The sequence below is a fragment of the Mirounga angustirostris genome, unplaced genomic scaffold (genome assembly GCF_029215605.1).
Source record: "Mirounga angustirostris isolate CCGP_5_RB_7025 unplaced genomic scaffold, mMirAng1.0.hap1 SCAF_11, whole genome shotgun sequence".
NCBI classification, from domain to species: domain Eukaryota; kingdom Metazoa; phylum Chordata; class Mammalia; order Carnivora; family Phocidae; genus Mirounga; species Mirounga angustirostris.
This window is the reverse complement of record NW_026991719.1, coordinates 114957968-114974050: the sequence shown is the minus strand read 5'-3', so window position 1 is coordinate 114974050 and position 16083 is coordinate 114957968. Positions and strand designations below refer to the sequence as shown.

Genomic DNA, 16083 nt, shown 5'->3' with positions numbered 1-16083 from the left:
GGATCTTTACTAAGGAAACCCCACTGCATGCATTCTTGAAAATCCCAGGGACATCCCTAAAAACGCATAATGTCAGAGCTGGAAGGAACCTCTGAGAGTCTCATTATGCAAGCCCCTCATCAAAGGGAGAAACCAGGGTGTTCCACAAAGCCTCCAATAAACTATGAGCAGAGAGAAGATAAATGTAAAAGTGGAAAACATTTAAATGAAGCCGCTGTTTCAGACACACTGTAGGGGCAGAAAATGTTTGTCACGGAATTTTTGCAAATTAAGTGATAAAAATCCACTTTTTACCCTGGTTTACTGGGTACAAAGAGGCAGAATTAGAGCGGACAGGGACTGATAATTTCAAATCCTTGCCTGCTAAATCTTCTCAGTAGCGTTCTTGTGCCTCAGTTAGGCACAAGGACATCATGACTGCGAGCAGCGGCAGCTTTGAATCTGTCTTTGCCCCAGACATGAAGGTGCATTTGGCGGGAGGACGTGGCTGGGTTTTTTTGTCTTTTTTTTTTTTTATGTCAAGTCACAAAGATGAGCAATATGGTTCAAAATAGCCTAATTTTCCTTCCTAATATAATGACCGCCAAACAACTAGAAAAGATATGCACTGGAAATTTGATTCTGATTTTCTTCTCTGAATATTAATACTAGTGATCATTTTACTTCCACGGATGGAGCACCTATAAGTGCAAGACATGGGATGAAGCACATTCCCTGCTTTATTTCAGTGAATCTTCCCAGCCACCCTATGGGGTGAATTCTAGAGTTATTTTCATCTTAGAGATGAGGAAAACGTAGCGGAGAGAGGTGAGGTGACTTGCCCAAGGCCAAACGTCTTCTGAGTGGCACATCTGGATGAACTTTTTTCCAAATTTACAATTTGTTGCTCTGGATTCCATGTCCATCTCCATTTTTGAGTTCTCTAACATATGATATTTAAATAATGCGTTAACACAGAATATTGGTTCAGCAATCTTCAAAAGAGCTAGAATGTCAGAGTTACTTCCCAAGGTTTAAGATGGACCAAGGTTGAGGATTTATACCTAATGAGGAAGGAAAAATGAGTCTTACATTTATTCATCCCTTATGTACTAAGCTACAGACATGCTCTCAGTAGATTTGTGAGGCTCTCATGTGCATTATCTCACTTAATTACCAGCAGAACCAGATAAAATGTTCTTCACATGCTGCAGATGAAGAAATAGGATCAGAGACTTCATGTAACCTGCCTGAGGTCACACAAGAAGTTAAGAGGCAGAGTGGTGATTGGAACCCAGATTTCTGACTCCAAGTTCAAGTTCTTTCCACTACACCATGTTGCCTTTCATACACTCAGATAAACTCCACATTATGTACCATATGCCCCACAGCACTGTCTACACATAGTAGGTACTTAATCCAGCAGCTGCTTGAATAGAGAATGAACAATTACTGTGATACAGGCAGTGTTTTAAGTATGTAAAGTAGGTTTCAAACTACTACTATTTTAGTCTCACAATCCTGTGAAGTTGGTTCTATTATCTCAATTTTACAAATAAAGGAAGGCTTACAGAGGTTGAATAACTTCCCCAAGGTCATCTTACCAGGAAATGGTTTATCTGCTGCCAAGTTCTGACTCTTAACTTTTGGTATTCTATTCAAGTAGTGATAAGGAATCTCTCTTCCTTTGGTATCCTCCTAGATGGTCAGAAGGAAGACAAGGAGGAGAAGCCAGTAAATACAAAAGGTGTAGTTCTGCTCTTAACCCAATGGGGTGTGGGGGTGACGGAGGCAGAGGGAGCAAAGCATCCAAGTGTTAAGTCAGTCAAACCAAAGTTCCACAGTGAGCACCTCCATGGCAGAATGGAGACCCTTCGTGCAACTTTCATCAGCAACAGATAGTGGTCTAGTTCAACCGTACCCGTTTTTTGTGGGCTTCATTGTTAACTTTAGCAAATAGAAGTTAGAGGGTCTGTTGGTCTGGTCCTTCAAGTCAACATGGATTTCATGGAAAGGCACAAGGGAAGTCCCTCCCCAAGTAGCAGATGGATTATGGAGTGTGCCTACAATTCAGAAATGCATTTGAGGTGATTCCCCTTTGCATTCCTATCACTTCCTTCAATTCCATTTTTGTCTTTCCAAAATCTGTTGGAGAGAAAGCAAGATATGGGCAAACCTGTGGTCTTACAAACGTTGGCTAGAGAGTGAGCACAGTCAGAGAAGAGAGTTGGCTTACAGATCTCAAAGGCAACAGACAACACTGTCCTCATCAAATTGATCAAAGTGTTGGATTTAATTATACAAATATAACAACTTGGTGGCCTTTCATAGTGCTTTCCCTAAGGACTGTTGGGTCGGAAAGCCAATTCATTCTGTTGCTTGATTGCTTTAGACTATTAGAAACCATTCCCTTGGGAAGAGCAGGAAATCAGTTATGATCTTTTGTCTCTCATCTGAGGTACAGGGAAGTCACTATTCTAGTGAATGAGCCACAGATTTCCCCCTGATTTCACTCTCAATTCCTCAATTAGGTGATTATTACCATGAAAGCTGCTGAGACTTAACAGATGGAGGCTGCCCTCAGAAGAGGCCAAGGGACCACGGAGGTTTGTAAATGATGGCACTGCCCCCCTAACATCTGGACGGGCAGTTAGCTCCTAATTCTTATCATGGCCCAGCTTCCCTTGGCTTTCTGGCCAGGAACCAACGAGAGAGTATGCCTTCTGGAAAACAGAGATGTTCACTGGGCTCTAATAACTCTCTTCCCATGGCTGGTCATGGACACTTCTGTTCTCCCACCTATAAAGATGACAGCCATCCCTTGAATAACCAACCACTCCCACTGTGTGCCCAACTCATAGCTCTGCAGATATGATCTGTTTGTGCCCACTGTCCATGTGGAGCTAAACACACCAAGTTAAATAAACAGACATCCTCCTTTGCCTGTAGAGACTTAAGAGTGGAGTCTAAGACTTGCCTAGCCCTTGGGGTAGGTTTAGGCTGCAGGGGAAGAAGGGTCCTTCTATTTTTTTTTTTTTCATTTGAGTATAGTTCACACACAATGTTACATTAGTTTCAGGTGTACAATGAAGTGATTCAACATGTTTATATATTATGCTATGTTCACCCCAAGCGTAGCTACCATCTGTCCTGATACATTGCTATGACAATATCATTGCCTAGAGTCCTTAAGCTATATCTTGTATTCCCATGACTTATTCATTCTACAGCTGGAATCCTACATCTCCCACTCCCCTTCACCCATTTTGCCCATCCCCCCCCACCCACTTTCCCTCTGGCAGCCATCAGTTTGTTCTCTGTGTCCATGGGTCTCATGTCTTCTATTTAATGTGTCTCATATTCTTCCCATGGGAGCAGAAGTCTCGTTTCTTTTTTTATTTTTAAACTTCCAATTAACTTGTTTTTAAGTATGTGCTTTGATGGTTTTTTAATGCATTAGCAGAGTTGTACAATCATCACCATGATTCGATTTTAGAACCTTTCTATCACCCCCCAGATATCTCTTATGCCTGTTTGCCATTATTCCCCATTCCCACCCCCACTTGTCTGCTTTTCTTTCTCTATAGATTTGCTGTTTCTTACCATTTCATGTAAATTGAATCACATAACACATGGTCTTTTCTGACCGGTGTTCATCACTTCAGATAATATTTTAAGGCTATAGCGTATATATTGGCAGTCCATTCCTTTTAATTGCTGAATAGTCTTTGAAAGTGATTTCTTAGTTCTTCTTTCCCCAACTGCCCCAAATAAAAAAGTGAGGTCCTGGGTGATCCAGCAGCTGCTCACTTCTCCAAACTCATCTCTCACAACTCCCGATGCCTTCTTTCAGATCCTCAAATGTGTCCTGATCTAGTCTGCTGCAGTGCTATCCTGTTTCCCTAAACACTACCCCCTCCAACATGTGCACGGGGATTCCACTTGGTTAATTCCTACTCATCCTTCAGATCTCTGTTTAAACCGTATTCCCTCAGAAGAGCCTGCCCTGGCCCTTTGGCCCAGGTCCAACTTTTCTCTTACGGGCTCTCTTGGCATCTCCATCAGAGCTCTTACTATATGTGTAATTGGTTCCTCACATATGTAATTCTTTAATGCTCATCCCGCCCCCCCTTCCCCACCCCTTCTCCACTTCCATCTACACACCTTACCGGCTCCCGCAGCTGTAAAGGTCACAAGGGCTGGCACCATGTCTGTTCAGCTTCCCACTGGCTCAGGATCCGGGCACACAGTGGGTGCACAGTAAATATTCACTCTTGCCTACCTGCCTGCCTGCCTGAGCCCTTGCCTTTGGCGCTGATAGACAACTGGATCTTCAACTCTCCACGTCATGGTGGGGTGGAGGGGGGGCGGAATCTGCACTTTATATGCCATGGAGTTTCCTAAATGTGTCAGACTATAAAGATGTGCTGTTTTCAACTGACAGCATCATTGATTTGAAGATCAACTCAACCTGACAGCTAGAATGTAGTCGGTACAAAGTGTTCGGGGGGCCGGCTACACAGCCTACAATGGAGGGAATGTGGCTATGTGATGAGAACTCCCGTACCCTTCTCAACTTTTCAAGTAGCTCCTGGGGAAGAGCTGGGGGCAACCTTGTTCACTGAGGTGCTCACTAACACTTTCATGTAATGCCAATTCCAGTGCACTGAGCGGCACTTTGACTGGCTGTTTGTTTGACTCTGCTTTCAACACCTCTCTTGAAAATATGACATATGTCAGAATGAATCCAAGTAGCCTTCTCTCCAGCTTTCACGGCCACATAAAGCCCTCCACCCACTGGGCACACTGAAAGACACTTGATGCTGTTTGAGAACACTCCTCTTAATCTGCTGATAACCTTTTCTGTCTGGCTGGCAAGACCTAAGAAAACGTTTCTTTTCATTTGGGCCCATTTAAAATAAAACCACCCCAAACCATCAACTGTTAAAAATGTGTCTCTTTGTACTTGTGAGTCTTTACTTTTGGGTCTTGGCAGAACATTCTTAAGGGGCAAATGGACTAAATGAATGAATGCCAATCACAACAACAGAGGAGGAGAGTAATAATTCAATTCAACAAGCAGTTATTGAGGGCTTACGATGTGCAGGGCCCTGCACGCAGTCCGTGGGGGATAGAGATGAATAAACTCCAGTTTCTGCCCTCCAGGAGCTCATGATCTGGAAGAGGAGACAGACGTGCCCATAAATAATGCTAATAAGGATGACGCTGGGAAACACTGGAATAGAAGTGCAAGTGAAGGGCTATGGGAGCATGAGGGGAAAATTAATCTCAACGTTGGGAGAGGTTTCTTGGCAGAGGAGGGGATAAATATGACACACTGTTTCATTCTAACAACTTCAGAGGAAAAGAATGCCATCAAGACTTTAGACCGTTCTGCCTGTACCTAGATGGGGCCACTGGATTGTCTTGGAGGCCCAAGTTCTACTTCAATACAGTTAATGGGTCCCAGGTGAGGAAGACAGAAGGAAACTCCCTGGGGCCCAACAAACTCCAGAATGAGCAGTTCTACTTTACCCATCAGAATACAGATCCCGCTCTGACTCCCCGACGCCGAACCACCAGCCAAATAGTCACACAATCTGTTAAGATGCGGCACAGGTCGGTCCCCTGCCACTAAATTAAAGTCACCTCCTCCTTTTAAATTGCCTTAGAACCACCTAGTTGGGGGTGATGTGCACAAATGAAGGAGCATGCGCTCCTGGCTGGGGCCAGCCTGCTTCCAGGTTCTCATGGTCTCTGGTACAAATATGACATCACCCCCATATATGTTGGCCTTTGAAAAGGTCAGAAACTCATATGACTGCATTCTGCAGTGCCAGGGACATCTGTATTTAAACCTTCACCATTGGGAGGATGGGGGCCTGATAGGGTCCATCACTGGGCTTTACCTAAACCTGGGATGACTCCTGCTTATTTAGCCTGAGGGTGGAAAAGAGTTTGCAGCTTGGTGTGAAATGGTGGTTGTCCCATTTAGGGGGGGAAAAAAAAACAACCTTTAAAGATTTAAGGATGAAAGCACTTGACAAACTGGGAACAACGGCTAATCAACATTTCAAAGAGGTGGGTAACGGTAATAAATACTGTGAATCCCAGAACCCCAGGATGTGGCCTTGGATTAACACACTCATACCCCCGCATGCCTCTCTGCTGTGCCTGCTCAGGGCAGCATACAGATGGAGGAGGACACAGGCTTTGGGGTCTTAGGGGAATCCAGGCTGGATTACTGACTCTACCACTTAGTAACTAGATATATGAATCTGGGCAAGTGGTTTAAACTCTTTGCACCTCATGTTCCTCATCTTTACAGATGGGTGCAAGAATTGCTGCCTCACAGAGCTGTTGGGAGGATTCATTATGGAGCTAATACACGTACAGAGCTGAGCACAGTGCTTGGTATGTAATAGGAAGGTAATGTGACTTCCCCCACCTTTTCTTTTTTTAAGATTTATTTATTTTTTAAACATTTTTATTTATTTATTTTTTTAAAGATTTTATTTATTTATTTAACAGAGAGAGACATAGCGAGAGCAGGAACACAAGCAGGGGAGCGGGAGAGGGAGAAGCAGGCTTCCCGCAGAGCGGGAAGCCCGATGTGGGACTCGATCCCAGGACCCTGGGATCACGACCTGAGCCGAAGGCAGACGCTCAATGACTGAGCCACCCAGGAGCCCAAGATTTATTTATTTTAGAGAGAAAGCGCACACACACGTGCCGGAGGAGCAGAGGGAGAGAGCAGACTCTGCAAACAGCGAGGAGCCTGATGTGGGACTCCATCTCCCGACCCTGAGATCACCACCTGAGCCAAAGCCAAGAGTCAGATGTTTAACCGACTTGGAGACCCAGGCACCCCTTTCCCTCACCTTTTCTTCTGCTCTGTGTGGGGAAAGGTGTCACTTCGACCCTGTTGCTTCTTTCCCCTCTAAAACCAGCCATTACAAGATAGTGAAGCATAATTTTAATATTTTCTGTGGTTCTTCATTGAAGTTCCCTCGATTAAAAAAGCAGATTGGTTGAACAGTTGATTTTCTCTAAAGTGCTTTTTTGTGAGGTTTTCCCTCTAGAGGTCATGGTTTTGCAACAACAGTAAAAGTTCCAGATTCACTAAAGGAATGATAGGGTAGCTACTGCAGGGTGGGGGTAATAGATTTTCTCAGAATCCCCGAATACACGCCTTGGAAGTGGTTGCTTGTTTTGCCTGTATTCAATACCTTCTCTCCATGCCTAACCCCTCTGGTTTTTTGTCATACGAAGGTCAAAGGAGTAGAACTACTCTGTTCTCTAACTCAGAGGTCTCCAAGCAAAGCATATTGAAAAGGTGCAGGAAATATGTCCAAACGATGAGTTACCTCTCTGGTCCAGGAGCAGGGCAAGCAGGTGTGAGGAAGGCAGGGGAAAGGGAAGGGGGATGGCAGTGGTAAGAAAAGCTTAATTAGCAGCCCTGTTCACTTGTTTCTCCATTCCCCTGGCTTTAAATATATATATGCTGGGAACTCCCAAATTTATTCTCTAAACAAGACCATGCCCCTAAATTCCACACTCATGTATTTACCTCCAACTCAACATCTCCACTTGAATACCTAATAGATATCTTTTTTTCTCTCTCTTTTTAAAATTGTAGTTGACACACAATGTTACATTATTTTCAGGTGTACAACATAGTGAATCAACAACTCAAATATTATGCCGTGCTCATCACAAGTGTAGCTACCATTGGTTACCATACAACGCTATTACAGTACCAGTGACTACATTCCTTATGCTGTATATTTTATCCCCATGACTTCTTCATTCTGGAAGCCCAGACCTTCCATTCTCCTTCACCAATTTTGCCTATCCCCCTTTGCCCCTCCTTCCCCCTCTGGCAACCATCAGTTTGCTCTCTGTATTTATGGGTCTGTTTCTGCTTTTCGTTTATTTGTTTGTTTGTTTTTTTAGATTCCACGTACAAGTGAAATCATACGGTATTTGTCTTCTCTGAGTTATTTCACTAGTATAATACCCTCTAGATCCATCCATGTTGTCACAAATGGCAAGATTTCATTCTTTTTAATGACTGAGTAATATTCTGTTGTATGTATGTGTATACACACACACACATCTATACATATACACACACACCCCACATCCTCTTTATCCATTTATCTATTTATGGATAGACACTTAGGTTCTTCCATATCTTGGCAATTATAAATAATACTGCAATAAACACAGAGGTGCATTATCTTTTTGAATTAGTGTTTTTTTTTCCCTTTGGGTAAATACCCAGTAGCAGAATTACTGAGTCATATGGTATTTCTATTTTTAATTTTTGGAGGAACCTCCATACTGTTTTCCACAGTGGCTATACCAACTTACATTCCTACCAATAGTGTACTAGGGTTCCCCTTTTCTCCACATCTTCACCAACACTTGTAATTTCTTGTCTTTTTGATATTAGCCATTCTGGCAAGTGTGAGATATCTGATTGTGCTTTTGATTTGCATTTCCCTGATGATGAGTGATGTTGAGCATCTTTTCATGTGTCTGTTGGCCATTTGGATGTCTTCTTTGGTAGATATCTTAAACTCATTATGTCTAAATCTCAATCTTGAACCCCACTCTCTAAGACATGAACCTCCCTCAATTATTCCCATCTTAATAAATGGAATCACCATTCATCTACTTGCTCAGACCAAACACTGTGGAGTTATCCTTGGCTTTTCTCTCTTTCTTTATTTTTCTTTTATTATGTTCAATTAGCCAACATATAGTACATCATTAGTTTTTGATGTAGTGTTCAATGATTCATTAGTTGCATATAACACCCAGTGCCCATCACAACATGTGCCCTTCTTAATACCCATCACCCGGTTAACCCCATTCCCCCACCCCCTCCCTTCTGTAACCCTCAGTTTGTTTCCCAGAGTCTAGAGTCTCTCATGGTTTGTCTCCCTCTCTGATTTCTTCCCAGTTTTCCCTCCTTTCCCCTATGGTCCTCTGCACTATTCCTTATATTCCACATATGAGTGAAACCATATGATAATGGTTTTTCTCTGCTTGACTTACTTCACTTAGCATAATCCCCTCCAGTTCCATCCATGTCAATGCAAACAGTAGGTATTCATCCTTTCTGATGGCTAATATTCCGTTGTATATATGAACCATATCTTCTTTATCCATTCATCTGTTGAAGGACATCTTGGTTCCTTCCACAGTTTGACTCTTGTGGACATTGCTGCTATGAACATTGGGGTGCATGTGCCCCTTCTTTTCACTACATCTATATCTTTTCTCTCTTTCTTAACATCTTGCATCTACCCCATCAAAAATGTTATTGACTCTGCCTTCAACATATATCTAGAATGTAACCCTGTCTCCCCAGCCCTCTCACTGACACTTCAGTCTGAGCCACAAACATCTCTTACCTCTATTACTAGGGTAACCTCCACAGTGGTCCCCCTTGCTTGCATTCTTGTCCCCAATCATCTATTCAACACAGCAGCCAGAGTGATCCTGATAAGTCATAAGTCACTTTGTGCCACTTCTCTGCGCAAAACCTCAATAATGATCCATCTCAGAATAAAAGTCAAAACTCTTGTTATAGCCTATGAGGCCCTCTATGATCTGGCTCTCCTCTACCTTTCTGAGCTCATCTCCTACTATTCCCCCTGTACTCTACTATTCCACTCACCTCATTGCTATTCCTTAAAGATGCCAAGTCTATCTCCACATCAGAGCCTTTGTATTTTCTGAACTGTCTGCCTGAAATGGCCAGATATTTGCAGAGCTTGCCCTCACACTTCATTCAGGTGTCTGCCCAATTGTCTCCTTGGTGCCATAGCAGAAAGAATACATACATATACCCACTCCTGTTGGTTACTCTCTGCCCCCTTACCCTGCTTTGGTCTTTTTATCAATTATTACCATCTGACATATTTCTTTGGTTACTGTCTGCCCCCTCCCACTAAAAAAGGCTTCTTTTCACTTAAAAAATTCATGTTGAAAAATCTTAGTTTCTCTACGACTTCGAATACACATTCTCTGGCTGACTTAAGAATCGTCCCACAGGGCGCCTGGGTGGCTCAGTTGGTTAAGCGACTGCCTTCGGCTCAGGTCATGATCCTGGAGTCCTGGGATCGAGTCCCGCATCGGGCTCCCTGCTCGGCAGGGAGTCTGCTTCTCCCTCTGACCCTCCTCCCTCTCATGCTCTCTGTATCTCATTCTCTCTGTCTCAAATAAATAAATAAAATCTTTAAAAAAAAAAAAAAAAAAAAAAGAATCGTCCCACATTTTCCTCTATCCACATCATTTATAGTTGCAGTCAGAGTGGCATTTCAGAGAGCTTCCCAACCCTCTTGAATTGTCTTCTTGTAGAGTCTCAGGCTATGGACTTGGACATCAGACTTTTCTCAGCCATCCCCCTTCTGGAGGTCAAAGACCTTTGCTCATTCTCTCTTTAGGTTTTTATCACTTCTACTTCCCAAAAGATTCCCCCTGTTGGTTAGAATTAGTTATAAAGCCACAGTCCTTCTAGTTGTTTTCTCTAGGCTTGGGAAATTGGCAGCACAATTTAATAACTTCCCAGCTCCTCTATGGTCAGGTGGCCTATAACATCTCATACAGAATACCTGTAATAACTATTCTCAGATTCAAAGATTTCTAAACCTATGCATTTCTTAAAAAATAATATTTCTTTGAAAATACTATATCACAATAAAATAATAAATGTATAAGTAATATGTGCATACATTTCTTAAAATATTTCTTTAAAATATAAGTATAATAAAAATAATTATATATAATATTAAGATAATATTTATTTAAATATATGCACATGGTATAAAATCAACTAGTATAAATGCAAATTGAGTAAAAACTGAGATTCCCTCTGTTTTTTTTTACTAGTTCTCCATTTACTCTCCAGAGGCAACCACTTTCCTCAGTTCTTTGTGGACCTTTCAAAGAAAACTCCATTATTTGGGGGAAATGATCCACACCCACTGTTTTAAAAGAAAATCAAACAATTCAGAAACAAAAAGAACTTTTTAAAAATCTAAAATAAAATGACACCATCCAGAGATAACCATATTAATATTAAAATCCCTCAGACCCAAGACATCCCTCTCTCTCTCTCTCTCTCTCCAATAGTGTGTAAATGGAACTTACTGTACGTGTTATTCTATTTTCTGCCTTTTTTACTTAATGGAATGCCATGGACTTCTTTCCATGTCAGTACCTATAAATCTAAGTGAATGTCAATTTAATATACACTATGACTTTACCTCCTCTTCTAGAAGATATGATCCCTTTTCTAAAAAAGATTTTACTTATCTGTTTAGAGAGAGAGAGAGTGCGTGCATGAGTGGGGGGAGGGGCAGAGGGAGAGGGAGAAGGAGAGAGAATATCAAGCAGACTCTGCGCTAAGCACAGAGCCCAACAGGGAGCTTGATCTCACTAGGCTGAGATCATGACCTGGGCCGAAATCCAGAGTCAGAGGCTTAACCGAATGAGCCACCCCACAATATGCTCCTTTTAGATAGGGCAGCCCCTTCTGCCTCCAGGATTTAGGCTTGTCCCACTAAATTCCAATGAGTACTGCAATCCCACATGTATTGCCCCACATTAGACCTTCAGGTTGGCTTTGTGTATCACATGGATCGAGTCATAGGAAGTCCAGGATCTAAGTTTTATTTCCAGTCACTTTTTAAAAGATTTTATTTATTTATTTATTTATTTATTTATTTATTTATTTATTTATTTATGAGAGAGTGAGAGTGAGAGAGAGCACAGCAGTGGGGGGAGCAGCAGAGGGAGAGGGAGAAGCAGGTTCTCCACTGAGTAGGGAGCCCAATGCAGGGCTCGATCCCAGGATCCTGGGATCATGACCCGAGCCAAGGGCAGATGCTTAACCAACTTGAGCCACCCAGGAGCCCCTCCAGTCATTTTTCTAATCATTATTCTCATAGCAGAATTATTTCTTATTAGGACCTTCAGAGTCATATTGAAGGTGGAAAAATCATAAGTAGGTCTCAAGGAAAAATGTTCTAAGAGAAATACCTAGGAATCATTAATTTTTTAAAAAGATTTATTTATTTTAGAGAGAGAGAAGTGTGAGCAGGGGAGGGGCAGAAGGAGAAGGAGACAGAATCTAAAGAAGACTCCCTGCTGAGCGCAGAGCCCAATGAGGGGTGGGGGCTGGGGGTGGGGGCTCGACAACACGACCCTGAGATTATGACCTGAGCCAAAAACAAGAGTCAGACGCCTAAACAACTGAGCCACCCACGCAGCCCTCGTTAAATTTTAACACATATTTATTGAGCATCTATTATGTGACAAGCACTGTTGTAGCAATAAACAAAAATCCTTGTCCCTGTGAAACTTATTTTCTAGTGGGACAAGACAGTAACCAAAGAAATGTGTCAGATGGTGATAACTGTTAAGAAAAGTGAAGCAGGGTAAGGGGCAGAGAGTGACCACAGGAGTGGGTATATGTGTGTGCTATTCCAGTAATGGTATTAGGGATGGCTTCTCCAATGAGAAAACAATTAGAAAGAGACATAATGAAGTGAGGGGCAAATCCTGCAAACATCTGGGGAAACAGCATTCCAGGCTAAGGGTTCAGAACATAAAAAGGCCCTGATCTGGGGATATGCTTAACATCTTTAAGGAACAGCAAAGAGGTGCTTGTGGCTGGATCAGTGTGGGGAGAGTGGTAGGAGATTAGGAATGAACCAGAAGAGGGGCGCGTGGGTGGCTCAGTCATTAAGCATCTGCCTTCGGCTCAGGTCATGGTCCCAGGGTCCTGGGATCGAGCCCTGCATCCGGCTCCCTGCCCAGCGGGAAGCCTGCTTCTCCCTCTAACACTCCCCCTTCTTGTGTTCCCTCTCTCGCTGTCTCTCTCTGTCAAATAAATAAATAAAATCTTTAGTGCTGCACGGAGCACTGGGTGTTATACGCAAGCAATGAATCATGGAACACTACATCAAAAACTAATGATGTAATGTATGGCAATTAACATAATAAAAAAATAAAAATAAATAAAAAATAAAAAAGAATGAACCAGAAGAGGATCACCAGCTGATGTGAATAATGTCAGGAGGGTCAAAGTCTTCAATGAGCTGAGGCTAGGAGGAAATGTCTAGGATGAAAGCATGAGACTTCATGAGTTATGTTCTGAGTAAGAACAAAGTCAGGGGAGAGGTATCCTCCTTAGGACTAAAGGAATAATGTTGATAGAAGACAGGAGCTGCAGAACCCCAAATTTGTTGTCTTCTCTGAAAAAGACAATGAGCTTAAGACTGAAAATGTTAGAAAAGAACTTTAGTGAGAGGCAGCAGAAGCCCAAAATTGAGAGTGTAAGAGATTGCATAGATGCTACATAAATAAGTTTGAAACTCCTTACTCAGAAGACTGTGTTCCCAGTGGAGAGAACTTAGGAAAAAGAGCATGTATGCACACATGTGTGTGCACACGCACACAGAATACTATGCTATCATGGCAGATTTTGAGGAAACAGGGCAAATAAGAGAGGATCTGTAATCAAGGAAATAGATACTTTGATTTTCAAAACTGGCAGAAAGTTAGATTCTGGACATGATAAATTTGTGATGATGTTTATATCAAATAAGACCATCAAATGGAATATTAAAGGGGTGGTTTAGGTGAACTGAATAGAATTTATAGTGGTTGCCAGGGCCAGTAATGATCTTTGGGACCCAACATGGGTTCACTAGGAACAAGGCATGTCTAACTTTAACTCCTTCTTTGACAGGGTTTCCAGATTGGTAAATATGGAAACATGGTGGGCAGAAAATCTGGATAGCATCAAAGCATTTGAAGGGACTATCACTTGGGTCTTGAGTTGGAAGTAATCTGCTGGTGGTGTGCTATAGAAGTGTGTCTTGATCAATGATTTAATTGATGATCTGTATATATAGAAAGCCTATTTACTAGACTTAGATATGAAATAAAGCTGGGAAGACTAGCAAGTATCTTGGATGACTGAATTAAGATCCTAAAATAGTTTGACTTAATAGAATGATGGACAGAATTTAACTCAATGATATTTAATAGAGTAAATACATGATTTTGCACTTGAGCACAAAAAGAACTCATGATAAGGAGCTTTAAGTTTTGACTGTAAATTCTCCAGTGCAATGTGTGATATGGCTGCCCTAAGAGCAAATGTGACCTTAAGCCCTCATCATGCTAGAAGGACATCTGTAAGATACTAGACAGTGAGTTCTCTGGAGTCAGGGACGATATTGAACTTGTTCAGTGTCATATGTCCATGATCTAGTATGGTGTTTGCTGCATGGTGTACACTCACTGCCTGAACAATGTGTTTTTTCTGCTTTATTCTGCCTTGGTCAGCTCATAGCTAGATTCCCTTTTAAAAAGATTTATTTATTTATTTGAGAGAAAGAGAGGTGGGGGGGGGGCAGAGATAGAGGGAGAGTGGGAATCCTAAGCAGACTGCCTGCTGAGCACAGAGCCCAACCAATCCCACAACCACAAGACCATGACCTGAGACAAAATCAGGAGTTGCATGCCCAACCAACTGAGCCACCCAGGTGCCCCTCATAGCTAGATTTCTATTGTCACTTCTGGCCATTGCACTTTGAGAGGGATACTGAAAGTCAGGAGAGTGACTGGGATAGTGAAAGGAACAAAAAACATATCCTATTGAGTCAATCAATAAACGTTTACTGAGCGTCTACTATGTGTTAGATAAAACATGAACAGTCCCTGTCCTCATGGTGCTTACATTTAGCTGGAGAAATAGACAAACTTATAAACAGATATATAATTATCTTTCAGGGAGTGATGTGCATGATGAAAAAAATGAATCAGGGTAAAAGGATAGTGATGGAGATGAGGTGGGGGTTCTTTTAGACACAAGGTCAGGGAAGACCTCTCTAAGGAACTTATACTTGAACAAAATGAAGTAAAGAAACAAATCTTGCTATTATCTGAGGGAGGAGCATTTCTGGTAGGGGGAAGAGAAAGGATAAAGACCCCAAGACAGGAATATGCTGTTCATGTTTGAGGAAAAGAAGGAGGCCATGTAGAGAAGATTATGTTAGAGAAGAAGCTTCTTACAAGAAAATTCACAAAATCTGGGAACATTTAGACTGAATGGTGGTGGGGGGGTGGAGCTATGGAAAGAGAAGGAAGAGCTATTTATAGGTATGTGATTCGTAAGAGAGTTCAGACCCATTCTGGAAGGCACCTCTGGACTCCCATTGGATCAATGAGTTGAATCTACCAGAAGAAAAATTTCCATTCATTAAAAAGCCTTTCTGTCAGAGCTATTCAAGATGGATTGGGCTATCTTATACAACAGTGATCTCCATGTCACTGGAGAGATTCGAGCTGACAAGAGACTACCTCTGCACTTGGAGGGAGCTAAGGGGCAGGGAAAGACCTGGAAGGGATTTTCCAGGCTCAGCAGGGGATTAGATTAGATGACCTTTAAGGCCTAAGAATCTAGTGATCTAAACCTGTTTCCTGAAATAACATTCCCTTGATACAAATTATGGTCAAGGTAAATACTTGCTCACTGGTGAATCCAAGATTACACACAATGCTCAAGCTGAATTTAATAGTCAAGACACTGAATCAGAATGTCAGAAAGCATCTGAACGTCTTTTCACATAATATGTGAGTGAAAAGGGTCTAGGAGGCATCAGATTTACTGAGGTTAATACTATGTTTGGCTGCAGGGATGCCTGGGTGGCTCAGTCAGTTAATCATCTGCCTTCAGCTCAGGTTATGATCCCAAGATCCTGGGATCGAGCCCCGAGTTGGGCTCCCTGCTCAGCGGGTAGCCTGCTTCTCCCTCTGCCTCTGCCTGCCACTCCCCCTGCTTGTGCTATCTTGCCCTCTCTCTGACAAATAAATAAATAAAATCTGTAAAATACTATGGCTACAGAAAGGTCCGTAAGCCTATGTTACTAGTGATAACTAAGGATAGGATAGTTCCCCACCCCTGCCTTTTTTCCTTAAACAACTGAAGTATCATTCAGGAGAAATGGAACTGAACTAAATTGTCACTAAGCCAGACTTTTAATCAGCTTGGGCTGGCCTCTCTGCTACCCAACA

At 42.2% G+C, this 16083-nt stretch overlaps 1 long non-coding RNA gene across 2 annotated transcripts in view; it reads right to left on the bottom strand.

The window, feature by feature from the left end:
* Nucleotides 1-16083, bottom strand: part of LOC135361971 (uncharacterized) — a 409252-nt gene that overhangs the window by 56197 nt on the left and 336972 nt on the right. Inside the window, exon 4 of one of the 2 annotated variants that reach the window (XR_010406270.1) lies at nt 5029-5156. The exons of the other annotated variant lie outside the window; for it this stretch is intronic. This is a non-coding gene — a long non-coding RNA (uncharacterized LOC135361971). Of the gene's footprint in view, nt 1-5028; nt 5157-16083 lie in introns of those variants that run through there. 2 annotated transcript variants of the gene reach the window in all.